Source organism: Athene cunicularia, assembly GCF_003259725.1.
Source record: "Athene cunicularia isolate RWA chromosome 1 unlocalized genomic scaffold, athCun1 chr1_part2, whole genome shotgun sequence".
NCBI classification, from domain to species: domain Eukaryota; kingdom Metazoa; phylum Chordata; class Aves; order Strigiformes; family Strigidae; genus Athene; species Athene cunicularia.
In genome coordinates this window covers 3,418,931-3,434,894 of record NW_020799092.1, presented here as the reverse complement: position 1 = coordinate 3,434,894, position 15,964 = coordinate 3,418,931, and the positions used below count along the sequence as shown (strand labels likewise).

At 51.3% G+C, this 15,964-nt stretch overlaps 2 long non-coding RNA genes across 2 annotated transcripts; both read right to left on the bottom strand.

Annotated features, from left to right (window-relative positions):
* Window positions 1–894: 894 nt before the first annotated feature.
* Window positions 895–8,072, bottom strand: LOC113491578. Its single transcript, XR_003400433.1, has 3 exons — window positions 7,692–8,072; window positions 4,746–4,827; window positions 895–4,237 (listed from the first exon to the last, which is right to left on the bottom strand). It is a non-coding gene; the product is annotated as an uncharacterized LOC113491578 (long non-coding RNA).
* Window positions 8,073–15,071: 6,999 nt separating this feature from the next.
* Window positions 15,072–15,934, bottom strand: LOC113491579. Its single transcript, XR_003400434.1, has 2 exons — window positions 15,887–15,934; window positions 15,072–15,156 (listed from the first exon to the last, which is right to left on the bottom strand). It is a non-coding gene; the product is annotated as an uncharacterized LOC113491579 (long non-coding RNA).
* Between the last annotated feature and the right edge of the window lie 30 nt (window positions 15,935–15,964).

Here is a 15,964-nt window from a genome sequence, read left to right as displayed (position 1 = left end):
GGGCCCGCAGCGCCCTGGGGCGCAGCACTCTGGAGGCACTTGTACACGGCCCCAGGCCCCCACGGGCAGCCCTGCCGGGCCAGCCGGCCCACCTCCAGCCGGGACAATGGGGTGCTTGTGGCTGGCCCAGCATGCTCCCACGCCTGGCGCCGCGGCTGCCCCTGCCCCTGCCCGGGAAGCTGCTCGGCGACTGGCTTGTCCCTTGCCAGTGACAGGGCTGCTCCTGGCCCTGTGCCTTCATGGCCTCCACCACTGGCAGCCCCACGCCATGGGCAGCCCCATGCTGCAGCCCCCTGCCCTGCTCCCATGCTGGAAGGTGGAGGAGCGGTGCAGACCCACCAGGTCAGGCCTGGCCCCAGGAGCAGGCACCGCTCCTGCAGACAACGAGGGTAATTAAAAAAAAAAAAATATCTCAGAATTTTTAAAATATTTTCCTTTCTCTTCTTTTTTTTTCCTCTCAAATGGCAGATTCCAGTTCAACAATTTATGCCCCACTGAAGAAGTTCAGTGTTCCCTTGTCAGGTGTTCATCCAGGTGGATGCTTCTTTCCCCTATTCTGATTTTCTTTTGCTTCTTCATTATTTTGACTGTTTCTTAATTTTTCCAGCTTTGGGACATTTTCAGGGTCAAGAGGGCATCCATTACAGGGAGTCAGCTTGCTGCTCTACACTTCCCTCACTATGAAAGAAACTTTGAAGGGTAACCAATGAGGGAAGGAGAAAGGTGTTTTGGTGGGGTGGGATGAGAATATGTGTGCTTTGTTGTGCAAACAGGAGCAAAGAGAAGGAGAGATGGGCACCCATAGCACCCACAGCACAGCAGGGGTGATGCTCACCTGCCTTTGGGTGGCCAGGGCTAAGGGGTGGAGGGGCAGCCACCATCCTGTGACCCACAGTGACCCATAGGGAGTGCTGGGGGAAGACAGGGCTCAGGGCAGTGTAAATTCTCTGCTTCTTTAAAGGCAAAGAGACAGAGAAGGTGGAAAAGACCAGCCTGATGCAGTGCAGTATTTCCAGCACTAAGTATCTTCTCTGGTGCTTTAAACAGTTTAATTCAGTATCTGTGACTATTTCCCTCTCCCCTGAGGTCTCTCTGGCTGCACAGGTCCCACAGGGGAGAAAGTCTCAGTTTTCAGCCAGCGTTTGCCTTTGGCTTAATTATTCCCAGATAGCCCCTCAGTGTAGCCATCACAGAAACCGGGCAGATGAAGACCTACCCCGCTGTAAAGGAAACCTCATTGCAGACTGGTCCTTGCTGCCTGCCCAGAGCTGGAGGAAGGCAGCTCCAAGGGGGACCAACAGGAAAATAAAGCATCAGCCATGCAGTTGGTCACACACTTCTGTTCCACTGGGGAGGGCTTTGATACCATTGGCAATAAAGTCCTTCATACCCATGGAAAATAACTGGCTTAATACTGATTGTATCAGGACTAAACAGCATGAAACATAAGCCAGAGAGGATGAATAACTGGTTTCTCTCTGGTCCACCCCTGACCTGTTTGTTGTCTTCTTTTTGCTCGGTTGCTGCAGCAAGTCATGGGCAGAGTGGAGGTGAAAACAGACAGGACAGAGGCAGAGGAGGACACAGATGAGGGGACAAGGGGATCCCCATCGCACCACGGATGCCAGCTGAGAGCAGTGGTGGCAAACTCAGCCTTTCATTTTTACCAGGCTGGTGGTTTTCCCTCTTCTCTTTTGACTCAGCAGGCAAAAGTGGGTTTGAAGGAGGTGCAATGGCAGAGCAGCCTGTGCTGATGCAGGCCGCAGGGACCAGGCCCCCATTTCCCATAGGGATGGTTGAACCTATCCCTGACTGCTCCAAGCTCCTCAGCTTCAATACAGAGGTTTTTATTGCTCCCCCATGGCTCAGCTGGGGTCCGTTTGCAGTGCAGACCCAGCTATGAGGCAGCCGAGGTAAGGAAGCAGGTTTCCTAGCACTTGGAAACTTGGCTGCGTTGTACCAGAGGGCAGAAGGATGTGAGCCATGCAGCTGAGGGTGTCACACCAGACCATGAAGCCCAGCCCCACAACATTTTCCTTACACAGCCCCATCACCAAGGCGCAAAAATACGTGGGATTTACCTGTTTCAGGCTGCATCCGCACTTTGAGCCGTTGCTTGCCCATGCAAGCATAACTTTGGGCACAGGAGTAATCCCACTCACTGCATCTCCAGTTAGGGTACTCACATCAGGATCTGGTTTTTGTCTGAATGAAGGGACTCTTGACTTGTTCTCTGGCTGAAACAGAGCCAGAAAGCTCCTGCCAGTGTGCCTGGTTTTGGTGTGGAAAATAATGGTGGTATGATTGCAGTCTGATGGATCAAATGTCCCAGAAAGACCTGGGATATTTGCAGGATGTCCTGACCCATTCTTTCCTCAGCCAAAATCCATAGAGCTAAAAATTAACTTTCACTCCCAGAGAATTACCAGTGGAGCATCACTCACTCAAACCAGCCCAGTGCACTCTCCTCCTTTGTTTGGGAATGAAGAAGAAATCTTCCACTGACAGAATCACAGGAGAAGCTGAGTAACATGAGCCCATCCAGGATCTGTGGCGGATTTGGGCAGCCATCCCGAGGGCCCAAAGGAGCTATCAGGGACTATGGCACAGAGCTGGCACCCCAGGAACATGCTGGGGATGTGGGTCACCCTGATACTAGCAGGCCCAGGTGATGGCACGGGATGCACAGACATGTGCACGGGGGGTGGTGGCACCAGCTGACATCTCCTGGGATGTGCAGGAGTAGGGCATACAGGACCCTGCTGTGTCCAGAGTGCTCACAGGTAGCCCTGATGCACCTACTGCATCCAATGGGGAGGTGTTGGGATGGGAGAAGAGATGGGGAGAGGTTCCTGATGAAACCTCCTTCCACGGGTTCAGAGCTCCCCCAGAGCCTCCCTGTACACACTGAGCATTGCACTGGGCTGGCAGGGAGGGAGATGTGAATGTCTCTCTTAGTCCCAGCATCACTCCTTCACACAGCACTTTGGTAGCTGATCAGCCCCAGGGCAGTGTAAAACATGCAGATAGTCTATACACATGGGATTTTGTGCCAGATGCACATTATACAGCTTGGGTCCTTGGGTGGTGCAATGGGTGAAATTGCTGACAGGCTCAGTGTCCCTTCTCAGAGACACGCAGGGAAACGGGGTCAAGGGATGCTTCACAACTTTCGTTGGGATGGCAGTTAAGGGAAAGCTCATCCACACCATAGGACTCTGGAGTGCAGGGAACTGAACAAGTGCAGACTACCTCCCAGACTATCCTATCTCACCCTGCAGCAGAGGAGCAGAAGGTCAGGCATATCAGGAGAGGCTTATGTGCTAAGTCTGGCAGCACCACTTCATGGAGAGATGCAGAATTTTCTCAGCTTGACACAGGATTTGGACAAACCTCTTTAGTAAAGATCTTTAATTTGAATGTAGTGCATCTGGAATGGATGGATGGGTGAGAATGTCTCAGTCTCTGGGGCTCACTGAGCCCTTGGCCTCTCTGCACAGAGCTTCAGCAAGCTTACCATCCCAGCACCAAGTGTGGGTGCTGTGAAGAGCTCAGCTGAAGCAACAATCTGGGTTGAAATCCCATTTATTTCCCTCAAAATACCCCCTGGACTTAAACGGACTTTGTTAGATTTAACCTGGTGAATAGGAGTAAAAGGCTCTATATCCCTTTTGCAAGCCTGGTACCTTTCCTACTGAAGGTCATGTCAAGATGCCAGGCAACTCAAACTCAAGTGATTAACAAGGGACCTTTCATTTGAGTGATTCATCATTCTCAGCCATGGGGAAGAGCAGAAGTCCTTGGCTGGGTGAAGGGCTGTAAGCACATGGGAAGCCCCAAGTCTACAGTGCCACACAAACCGTGCCTAAGAAGCAAAGGGGCAGAAAAGTGAGTGGTGAGTATGAGACCCAGATCAGAAAAAAGTGATGATCATCCCTGCTTGCACAGGGCAGGACTGTCATCCCTACCAAGGCTTGTGGACTGCTGCCCATCCAGGAGAGGCTCTTCTGTATTCAATGGGCAGTGTGTCAGACCTCGGGCACCCCAAAGGCCAGGTTGTCACGAATCATCAGTGTCTTCCGAAGGTCTCGTTCCATGATCGGCCTCTGCGTTCGCCACTTATGGGCTTCCTGGAGTCCTGGCTCGAAGTAGTAAATGCAGGCTCCAAAGCCCACCAGGATGAGAATGGAGATCATCAGATACACTGGCACAAACCAGTCCAAGAAGTGGGGCATGGCTGCCAGAGAAAAGAGGAGAAAGCTTGTGCAGTGGGAGCACCCAAAAAAACACCTCCACCAAGCTTCATCATGAGACATCTGCCTCATCAGCAGTGCCCAGTCGCCCTGCATCCCTCCTCACAGCCCCACCACACTCCAGTTTGTGCTCGATTGCACACCAAGGCACCTCAGCCTTCAGGAGAGGGCAATCCCTTTGGCTGTCGTCACTGGGACACCCTGACTGAGTGGCAGTCCCCCAGCCCTGCTGTCAGTGATTAAAGGTAGGCAGTGGATAAATAGAGCTGCTTCTCATCTCCTGCTTGGGGGAAAATTTGCTGCCCCTTCCCCTGATACTCCACCCCTTTGAATTCCCAGTCTGAGCTGGTCTAACCCGGGGCTGAGCCCTCCTCTGCTGCACTCCTATTTAGTGTCCTGCTTTGATGTGGCTCAGGGACCTTGCTGTGCTTGGTTTAGCCCTGGTCTCTGAGCAGAGCCTGGATCCCCTTTTGGGCAGCGGGAGCCACTTACCGGGACCAGACGACCTGCCTCGATAGGAGCCCCTTGCCACACAGATGCGAGGTGGAGATGCTGAGTCTGGAGCAGTGCAGCCCTGGGGAACACAAAACAACATGTAGCACAATTGGTGTCAACCCAGTGCGCAGAATGAGTGAGCAGGAGGGACCAAAAATCTCCCTGCCCAGTCATCAGGGCTGATGGAGGGTCAGACAGAGAGGGTCCCAGCCCCACAACCTGCTGGTGCCCTGGCCCACTCCCTCCACACCACTATGGCCCTGCTGATGCCATGCTCAGGACATACACCCTGACTCAGGGCCATTTAAAAAGTTTGTGCCCATCCCTTATCCCTGTACTTTGGGAGGAAGGGAGCAACCCACATTGCAACCCCCATCCATGACAAACCTATCTGGCTCCCAGCTGCCTGCTCTTACTGAAACACCCACCAGGGTAGGGGGTTTGAGAAGCATCTCCCACAAAAAAACACAGCTATGGCCTCCTCCAGGCACCAGGGATGCTGGGTTTTGCATGGTGAGCATGATGCTTGTCACAGACTTTGGTGGGGACCCTCAGGCTTGGGAAAGCTCAACAGTGCCAGGCTCAGGCACAAAAAGCAATCATGAAGGGAAGCTTTCCAAAACCTTCACCCCTTGGTGGGTGTGATGAAATGTCCCTTGACTTCAGCAGGGATGGAGTTAGGGCAGAGCTGCGTCCACATTGAGCTCCTGCTTTTCCAGGCACCTGAAAGCTGCCACCTGTGACTGTCTTCCAAGTCACCTCTCTGCCAATAACCACATGTCCCCCCCCTCTCTTGTGCAGGGCATTAAAGGGGGGGCTGGGGAGAGCTCTGAGCTTCTCCATCCTCTTCCCTGCTCATGGTCCATAAGGCCACTGCCCTTTCTCACAATGGAGGCTGGGCTTTTTTGCCTTTTTTTTAATACCACAGCCATCAGTTGATTCCAATGTGCCCAGCAGCATTTCTCTGCTGGACACCTCTTGCAACAGAAGAGCCCATTCCTGCCTGCTCACCCCACAACTAGTAGCAGGAAGCATGAGGTTCATCTCTACCTCTGAATAACACCTTTTTTGTCATAGGGTTAGAACTGAAACGAGTTAACATAAGCAAGAAACTGCCAACATTGGAAAAAATGCCTGATTTCCTCCCACTTATTGGCATGGATGTTGATATTTATCTGTTTTCCTTGCATGACAGGGGAGACCTCAGTGGATTTTGCTTCCCCCTACCATGCCCTTTGGCTTTCAGCAGTCCCTGGTTTTGCTACCCACAGTGCTGCCCCTACCATTGTCAAGTCGGTGGCAGACTTTTTATATCTCCCTCTCAATGATTTGCACCTCTCATTTCATGGGCCCCCGTTTCACCTGATCGAGAGCAGTGGGACTGGGCAGCTCAGCGTTGGCCACCATTTGGCTGGGAGCAAAGGAGCAGTCTGGGTGCTGCTTCTGCCTCTTCATGGCTGCCTCTGCCTTCCTCAGGCAAGTAACTTGGAAGGAAATGCCCCACCCCAGCCTGCAATAACATGACGTGTTGTGGGGAGCAGGGATCCCACTGTGGGGCTTCCCTCGGTCAACTTGTCCTGAGGGACTGTGGAAAGAATTAGGCACGAACACCCTTTCCCAACAGGAATTGGGTCTGAAGTCTGGGTTTGGCCAGAGGCCCCTCAGCACAGCTTTGCTTTGTGCTCTGCAAAAGTAGCTCCTGCGCACCCCTGCACCCCTAGGGGGGTGGCCGAGGCTGCTGCAAACCCCTTCTCTGGAGGTGCCCCAGCAGCTGCCACCAGTCCCTGGCTGGTGACAGCAATGGGCACGTTAGGGAGCCTGGGAAGGTGGCTCCAGCTTGGACCCCTGGGGCAACGGGAAGAAAGCCAGCAACCTCATTTCCTTCCCTGATCATATACTTTCCAAACCTGGGAGTGAAGCTGCCATCCAAAAAGCACCACAATAAAAAGCAGCCCTACAGACTCCCCAATATACAGACTTCCCACTTTATCCTTCTTCTGTGACTAGCAGAGCCAGAATTTCCCAGCTCCTTGCCAGCAACCTATTCTTCAGTAGCAAGTATCCTACTTGCTATGCAGCCCTCACCTCATGCTGCATACCCCCACTGCTTGCCCATCCCTGCCCCCTCAACGAAGGGTCCTCACCATGGCCAAGCCAAGTCCCACCCCAGCCTCCATAGGGCTGGCCTGGTGAAGCACTTTCTCTCATCAAGTGGATGAGCAGATTTTATCTGCAAATGCTGAAAAGAAGGAGTTTCATTTAAAGATGTCAGCTTTGCAGAGCAGCTCTGCAGATATTAAATGTGTCTTAACCCTTGCTGGATTGGTTGATCTCAGCACCCCATTTTGCAGTGGGACATCCACATCCCCCGAGAGACATGTAAGAGTCTCTGGTCTTTCAGCTGAGACAGCATCTCATAGAGGTAAGCTGACTGACCCTTTATAAACCCATGCTACACTTGTCATTCCAGCCACTCTCCTTCAATGTTACCCCCAGATACGCCCGTGCTGCCTCCTGCTGTCCCCCGAGACGCCATGGGTACACTTGTGATGGGTGCCCTGGGGGCCATGCTGCAAGTGACAGGGCAGAAACTGCTTGGGGGGAGGCTGGGAGCAGGGAAAGGGGGTTTGCAGGAGACACAGACGTGCAGCAGTGACCGGGCAGGGGGTGAGTGTGGCAGGAGTGGGGCCCATGCAGAATGCCAGGACACAGGTGACTTTGGGCACAAAACCCTCCCATGTGCACGGTCGGGAGCACAAACCAGGTATTACCAGCCACAGGCTCACCCCGACCACAGAAGATCTCCCCAGGACTGGGCACGCCAGGGCAGCTTGCAGCTCAGGGCAATGAGCTGCTGATGGCTAGGGACCTGGACACGACCATGCCTCCATGCACTGCATCCCTGACAAGCACCTGCTACCTGCCCTGCAATATGCCACCTACCTTCTTCCACCAGTGCAGGGCGATGGAATGAAGCTGCTCCCTCCGGCATCTGCTGGGGCCTGGCCAGGATGAGTCAGGCTCCTTTCCCAGTCAAGCAGTGCCAGGGAGAAGGGACCCCTTTCCGAGAGAGCAGGGTGACAGTGAGAGGCGACAGGCACGGGGTGGGAGGGAGGGAGGGATGGCAGGAGCAGCCGCAGCTGGCAGGAGCATGTAGGGATGACACGCAGCCAGCAGCGCGACCTCATTTCCCACCAGGGCTCCCGGGGGCTTCCCCTATCGCCTCCCCAACAGCTTCAGCCCCTCTCCAGACTCCCCATGGCACCCCACTACTGGCCTTCCTCCCGAAGGAGGGACTGTCTGCATCCAATTGCATCCCCGCAGGAGCAGGGGGTGGGTGTATGTGTGTGTGCATTTTAGCAGCAGTCGTTATGGCAACGGGCCTCCTGAGCTCACCCGCACATGGTACCCGGGTGAGAGCCACGGAAGAGGCGGCCGAGGGACGCTCTCCCCCGCTCCTGCAGCATCTGCAGCCGTGGCTGCAGCAGTAGACGTCCTGCTCTCTGCTAGGCTGAGAAGGAAGGATGGGGCTGGGAAGGAGGAGAAATGCTGGGGGAGATGTGTGTGAGCTCAGGCTGATGGAGATTTATGGGATTTTAAGGCTTCACAGATTGACTGGTGTGCCCGCCCCAGGCTCTGGGGGCTGGTGGCTTGTTGGCAGTGGGATGGAAGCAGAAAGAGGGAGGGGTGGAAGGGGGAGGGAGGTTAGTACACCCTTTAGAGGTTTTATGCAAAAATAAAATAATCAACACTTTCATCAAAAGTATTTTACAGCAGAAAACAGAAAAACATTGCTGTCTGAAGTAATATTCTTGCTTTCAGTGAAAAACTGAATCCATACCTGGCTCTGTCATTGCTGCTGATGATGGAAGAGGTTTTGCTGAAACATTTTCAGCTTTTCAGCAGCACAGAAATAGGAATAACCAAACTGTTTTGGTTTTTAGATTGGGGTTATTTTGTACACAGGGAAATTTTCACTGTGATCCAGAAGTCATTTGATGCAAAAATATTTTAACAAAATCAATCAAACAACTGGCTCCAGCCATGAGAGCTACCTGCTCTCCTACCTTCACTTTCCAGCCCTGTCTGCTTAGTCTCTGACCACCTACATCCCTCCAGGTGTGCCACAGGGGGTGGTTGTAAAGGCTTGCAGGGCTAATAATATCCACCAAACTGCCTGAGCCCCAAATTTGTGCCCACTACATGCCTATGCCCCAGGAGCCACGAAGTGTGAGGTTTGGCTTCCCAGTAGATTGCGTTTCAGGCATAAATGGCTTCATTCCCTCCCCAAGTCAACCAGTGGATGGTGACAGAGCCCATGTGAGTTTGTTGGCTCCAAAGGTAATGCACCCAAGGGGTCTGTTGCCTGGTCTGTGCTGAGGTTTCAACCATCAGTGCAGAAACAGGGCTCTGATGGGAGCCATGGGAGCTGTCTGGCATGCTCCATGTTTTTTTCCTCATTCTTCTTTTGTCCTCCCAAGCACAAATTCTGCCTGATATAATTTTGTCATAGCTTAGAAGCATTCAGTATAGACTTGTGATCCCCTCATACCTAGCAGGATATCTGCACAGAGGATCGGATCCATTAGGATTAGCTAGCTCTTGCTTGGTTTGCTCCAGCAAGGTGGCCACTCCGGATGATTGCCATGTGCTTCTGGAGAGAAGCCTGCAATTGCACCTTAAATTTACATCACTGAAGTTCAGCCATGATGCTCACCTTGACCATCAGCATGGTAATCTGCTTCACTATTCCCACTGTGAAAGAAAATGAGATGGAGATCAGTGGTGGCTGGCACAAGGCAGGAGACCATTTCTCCAGGAGACTGGTTGCTGCCAGAGCCACAAGCCACCCCATTAGGGCCTGCTGGGCCATGCGTTCTTGGGGACATCATGCTGAAACATATAAGATCCCCCTCATCCCCAGACAAAAATTCCAGCTCTCTGTCATAGGTTGCTCCAGGGGGACACCAGAGCCAGTGTGTGTCTACCAGGCTGCAACTTCTTCCTGGGTTTAAGCTGATTTAAGCTCAGGCTTAATGCTAGCATGCTGCTCATGCAGCCATAACCTCAGAACAACAATAGTTTTATCTCACAGGGTCATTTTTTTTCCCTTGGCTCACTTCCCTGCCACACAAACACTGGGAGAGCACAAGGAGCAGGGATTACCTCTTTCTGCAGCCACCACTGCACCACTGAGTTTGTACAAGTCATGACATGGCAGCCTTGCTTGCTTCAAGCAAAACCCTCCCAGCTGAGTTTGAAGTACCCTTAGAGGCAGTAGGAAATGAGGACTGGGCTTCGTGCTGCCAGAGCTGGGACACACTCGCAGATCCCCTGCCCCGTGGTGGCCTCTGATGCTGTGGCAGCTGCTTGCTGCCTGTGACAAGGCTCTCAGGTGCAGCGGGCGGAGGAAGCAAGCAGCCGATTCAATGTGAATGATAGAGCAAGCTTCAAGTTTATTGAGAGAAATCACACCATATATAAGCAGTCTACAATACACTACTTGCAACTCTATTGGATACATTCAAGAAACTACATTATAATGTCTCAGCCATTGGGTACATTCAAAAGATCACATTATAATACCCCAGCCCCCTGTGGCATTTCTGGTATGCATAAACATTCGCTCCCCGGGCTGTTTCCCATCACCCCCAAGGTCATTCTGCGCCCCCAATTTATCTCTGTGTTCTCACAACAATCCTCGTTAGCACAACTGAGCCCTGGGTATTCATCCTTGTTTTCATAACTGTACCCTGGGTTCTTTCCTTTGTTTACCTCAGGTGGCTGGGACCGAGCTCTGCAGGGAGCTATGGCCGACCAGCTCCTGCAGGGAGCTATGGCCTTGTTCTGCTAGCCATTCTCCAATACTCAGGTGCTGTCACATCCTTTGCTTTCCAATAAAAGCTGCAGTGTTGAGATGGCTCCAGGCGTTGACATGCCACGTACAGCTCAAACCACATGGAAATGCTTCAGCTGCAGTTCAGCTTTCACTATGAATAAGGCTGCCATGTGCCACTCAGCATCTTCCAGACATAAGTGCATGCATATCATCCTGCCCAGTGACTGAGGGGATTCCAGCCCCTTCCACCTGGCTTGAAGGAAGCCCCTGAGCGGCTGTGCACACACAAGACCCCCAGAGCCATTCACACTAGGATACCTGCTCACTACTGAGCTTCCAACTCCCACTCTATCTCTGTGCAGTCACAAATTCGCCTGCACAATGAAGGCAAGTACAGGGTCAGGTTTGATGTGAGAGGGCCACCCAGCCAGAGAGAAATCATGAAACCCTTCTGAGACAAAGACCTGGCTGGAGAAAGATGAGATGGTTGAGCAACCTTAGGCACATGCTTTCTGCTTGTAACATGCCCATAAATCACAGCATGAATGACATAGTGAGCTCAGCTTAATCCCAAGCCTGATTGTTATTCCAGTTTTTCCTAACAGGTTTCCTTGCTGTTCTTTAGTGTCCTTTAGGCTTTTATCAGTATCTTCTGAGGTGATCAAACACAAGTCTCTGCCTGTCTTTAAGGCAATACCAATCCCCCAAATACTCCTCTCCCAAGGTAGGTAGAGGCATGGGAAAAGATGGACTTCATCAAACTAGCGTCCCCCAAGGTCCACAGTAGAGGACAAAACTCCAGCAAGAGTCACAGAAATATTTCCCTGCTCAGCTGCTGGAGGTGAGGCAGTTGCTGCAGGATGCACAAGGCACTCTGGATGCATGGCAGAACATCAGTCAGATACTCTAGTGGGAAAGAAGAATAACCTGTCTTTTGGGTGCTACTAAAGCTTCAAATAAGGAAACTCACTTGAGAAGCTTTGCTGAGTTGATCAAAAAGCTAAGAAAATGAGTATGGTGAGTTCAATTAAAGAGCAGAATGGAAGAGCTGACTTACTTTGGGTCTAGCTGGAGAGACTCTTTGCCAAAGGAAGCTGAAGTTGCCAGCAACATATGTGGAAATGTCATTAGTTTCCCTAATAATTTGCACTTGCTGCAAATGATATAATTTTTGTCTGTTAGTGAGAGAACAAGCGAATCAAATACACGTTTGTATTCTGTGTGCTTCCCAGTCAGCACTGCAAGAGGTCAGCCTGGAGCCAGCGACGCATGACCAGGATACATCTAACAAAACTCATGTTGAATGGAGCTGGGATGAAGCCACCACTGCCAGAAGGTCTGGCAGCAGATCTGAGACAAGTGAGACTTGGGGTCAGTGCTGCTCCCAAGACCATCTCCAAAGCCAGTCTCCATCATTCCTCTGGCTGCTCAGGGAGAACCAAGAGAGCAATCAGAGGGAAAATATCCCAAGATTAAGTCACCAACCCACTGGATGAAGCACATAACAAATTGGCCAAGGATATCTGAGGGCAATGTATGATATTTTTTGTAGCAGCAACTGCAGGAGCAATTGCACCATTCCCAGGGAGCACTGGTGATGGCCAGGCCAAGTCTCATTGGCACTAATTGCCTTCATTGGCAGGACCAGAGCATCTTCACATGGGGCTACATTACACTTTTACTCATTTTTTTGAATGGTTTATGCTACTAGAGAAATGTACAATGGCCCACAGAGTAAAATCAGGAGCTTTCCCCTTCCATATCATGCCCTGCTCTTGCCTCTTCTCCCTGCACTGATAGCCAGTGCACTGACACCCCTGTTTCAGCACTACTTCACTGCTCAGAAGCAGAGATCGACTCATTATTCCCGCTTTGCAAACTGGAAACTGGGCAGAGAGGTGAAACAGCCTGACATTGTCAAACAGTGATATGTAAAATACACCCCAGCCTCCAACACCAACTGTGTCTCATCCCTCTCCCTTCCTCTCCTTGCTGAGCTACAGATCTAGACAAGAGCTGCAGGCACATTGCCAGTCTGAGTCTCCACCTCCCTTATGCCATATTCGACCACAAAAAACAGTTTTTAAATGCTACCTTTTGACATTAGATCTGTTTTACACCCCTTGGCCCATGGGTAAATAGCCGAGGGTGCAGGACAATGACTCCTGTTCTCCCTCCTGTTCTCCATGCAGAACTTGCTCTGCAGGCTTTGCACCCCCCCACGGAGCATCCCTGTCTGCATTTCAAAGGGGACGGAAAGTAAAATGAATCTGCCTGGCTCAGCTTCCTGTGCCAGCTGTTGTGCAATGGCTTTGTATCCCAGGAGGAAATAGGCTGTACCAAAACCTGGACAGGGACCATCAGCACTACCAATGCCCCACTCTGAATCATCCAAGGGTCCTTCATTAGTAAGGGGCTAAGGGGGAGGTGTCCCCCCAGTGAAAAGGTGCAGTGAAGGTGGGGCATGCAGAAAAGGGAGTGGGGTGAATCTCTGTATCCCCACAGGAAGGTGGGAGTCAGACCTATGGAAGGAAGATCTGCCAAGGTATGGCCAAGAAACCTCCTGGGGACAAGTAAAAATAATTGTGGGATTGGTGGTAGCTCATCAGGACACACTGAGCCTCAACAGGTGCCAGTGTCACCAGAAGCCTGCAATGACACAGGGGACAGTGAGCACATTCCTGACTGGACACTGAAGCCACCCAGGTCCTTCTGCAGGGCTGGAGAGTAGGCAATGGGGAGTAGCAGGGGGATGAAAGAGAAGAAACACCTTTTAAGTGGGTATTTTAGTGTATTTCTATATCCTCAGCAGCCCAAAAGCAGCAGTGTCCAAATTGGTCTTTGTGCTCCCCAACCTAGAAGCTGCCTCTCATTATTTATCACACCAGCCTTTCTCACATCTTTAGGACACGTCTGCCCTGGATTCATCCTCCCTTCCCCCTGCTGAACACAATAACAACCAGAAATATCCCGTAATCTCTTCTGCTTCACCTGTAATTTGTCTCATGCTGGCAACGAGTGGAACCGTCTGCCTTTGTCAAGATCAAAAAAGCCATGGCAGCCATGTGATGTCAGCTTACATTAAACCATCCCTCTCTTCACCTCCCCTCTCCAGCTCACGGCAGAGGGGCAGACACGTCTTCATCGTCCTGTGGCCTTCTTCCTCCCCCTGGCATGTGTCCTGCCATTTGGAGGTGCCCTGGTTAAAGGGGCAGGGAGACCTAGCCCCAGCAGACAGCTGAAGGGGTGCTGGACCCCCCTCCACACCAAGCTGGAACCAGACCCTGTTACCGAAAACTCAGAATAAAGAAGTTACCAACACCAGTGTGATGTAGATAAGCAGACACTTCTTTATTAACGGCCAGGTGCGCAGGGGTGTCGTCTCACCAACAACGCACACCAAGCACCAAAATCATACATCTTATATAGAACTTATACATATTAAGTATCCATGCATAAACGTATAATTTCTTGGAAATCATCAACATACTCTCCTCCTATTTTCGATTATGCACAGTGAAAGCTAGAAATGTCTAGAAATGGGTCTGGGGTGTAATACAAGTAGGTGGTCTGTAAGTTGGTTGTCACGATCTCCCCCTGCAGGAATTACCTTCTGCTTAAGTTCACGGTTTCTTGGCAGGTACTCGCAAGCTGTTACAGTTGGTTTTCCTCAGTTCCCATTAATCCTAGACCTTGACAGCTATGTGCATTCTTCTAGTTCTATGTATGCATCATAAATCAGTTTATAAATCAACTTGTGTTTGTTATCTAGGTTCTAAACGTATCCTATCAGATGATTTTGACCAATCCCTTTGGCCTTGGTATGGAGCTATATGGGGATTTTAGAGTAGCATTCAGTTGCTGGTATAAAGTGCAATAAATGTGAACAAATAATTTCTACTAAAATATCTCTTAATTCTATACCCACATTAAAATCAAGCATAACTTAATTTCAGTTGACAGCAAAATCAGTAACAACCCAAGGACGAGGCAAAGAGCAACAGACACAGCAAGTGGACCATAGGCCACGGAGGAACATTGGACCTCTGAGCAATTTACATCACTGCACGCCATCCTCCCACTCTGACCTTGGGAGTGTGAAAAGCTCAGCCTACATCCATAACTGCAGTGCTTCTACATGGGCTCTAGTGCTGGGTTGTGCAGAGGCTGGTCATCCAGAGGGACAAGGAGTGCTGGGCTGGGCAGCGGCTGGTTATCCAGAGGGACAAGGGGGAAGGTGCCCAGAAAGGGGTAGAACGGAGGTCAGGGTGTGGGAGCCGCTGCAAAATCTTGCACAGAACAAATTCAGCATGCAAAGGCAGGTGCTGCTGCTGTACACTGTTTGGAAAATTCCTTTCCCTACTGCATCCAGCAGACTTTATAGTATGACAGTGTATTAACTTTTGTGTGAGGTGACATAGGCAGGACACAGGAACAACCACAAAACTACAAATGAAATGCAAAGAGTAAATTTATTCTCATTACCTTGTGACCCAGGGGATCTCCGCAGCAGCACCCGGGCAGAGGCATGCAAGCAGGGACACAGGCACTGTGGAGCTTAGCTTGGTCCTTGCTAGCCAGAAAGATAAGAGAGAAGAGATCTCAAACCTGCTGCTTTCACCTGTATATATGAGATTTTCGCAGGTGTAGTTTTCCACTGTACTTTGATCTTCCCCCGCAGAGCAGGAATCTCAAGGATATTTGATAAGGTGCCTCTGAGTCTATTACAGACCTATGTTATCTAAATACAGAGGTTCTACCTGTCACACAAAGCTAAACAACAATTAGTATGATATATGTTTTTCAACACCTCAGCTGGAAGTCACTTGAGCGTGTTTACAATCCTCCTCGCCAATCTTCCGTTGCATTCCTACAACTTTGTTGGAATATATTTGTTCACATTATACACCACGATGTAAGGAGGTAGTGGAATTTTACTGGAGCTTTTGGTACTGTTCAGGCGGAAGCAAACTAACAAGACACCGGCTCATCGCAAGGACCAAGGGCACGGCCTGGCCCTGGGAACAAGGAGTTTGCTTCTTGGGAGCTTTGGGCTTCCCACCCCAGGATAGTCCTGGACGGCCAAGGCGAGGCCAGCATCCTACCCCTCGCACACGTCTTTGACACCAACGAACCGTGTGGTGCCGCCCATGAACGCCTCCTGACCGGCACGTCGCGGCCGGGTCCGTGACGCCACACGACCAGATGCCGCGGGAATGCAGTTGCTCTGCAGAGATTCACTGCGATCAGCAATGGGTAGCGCGGGTGTTGGAGCTTTAGCCGAGTTTGACCGTGGTACTTGAGCGCCTGGAGGGCATCCGAGCCCCGCAAACACCGCCCCGGCGCCCAGGACACCCCCACGCGTGACCCAACACCC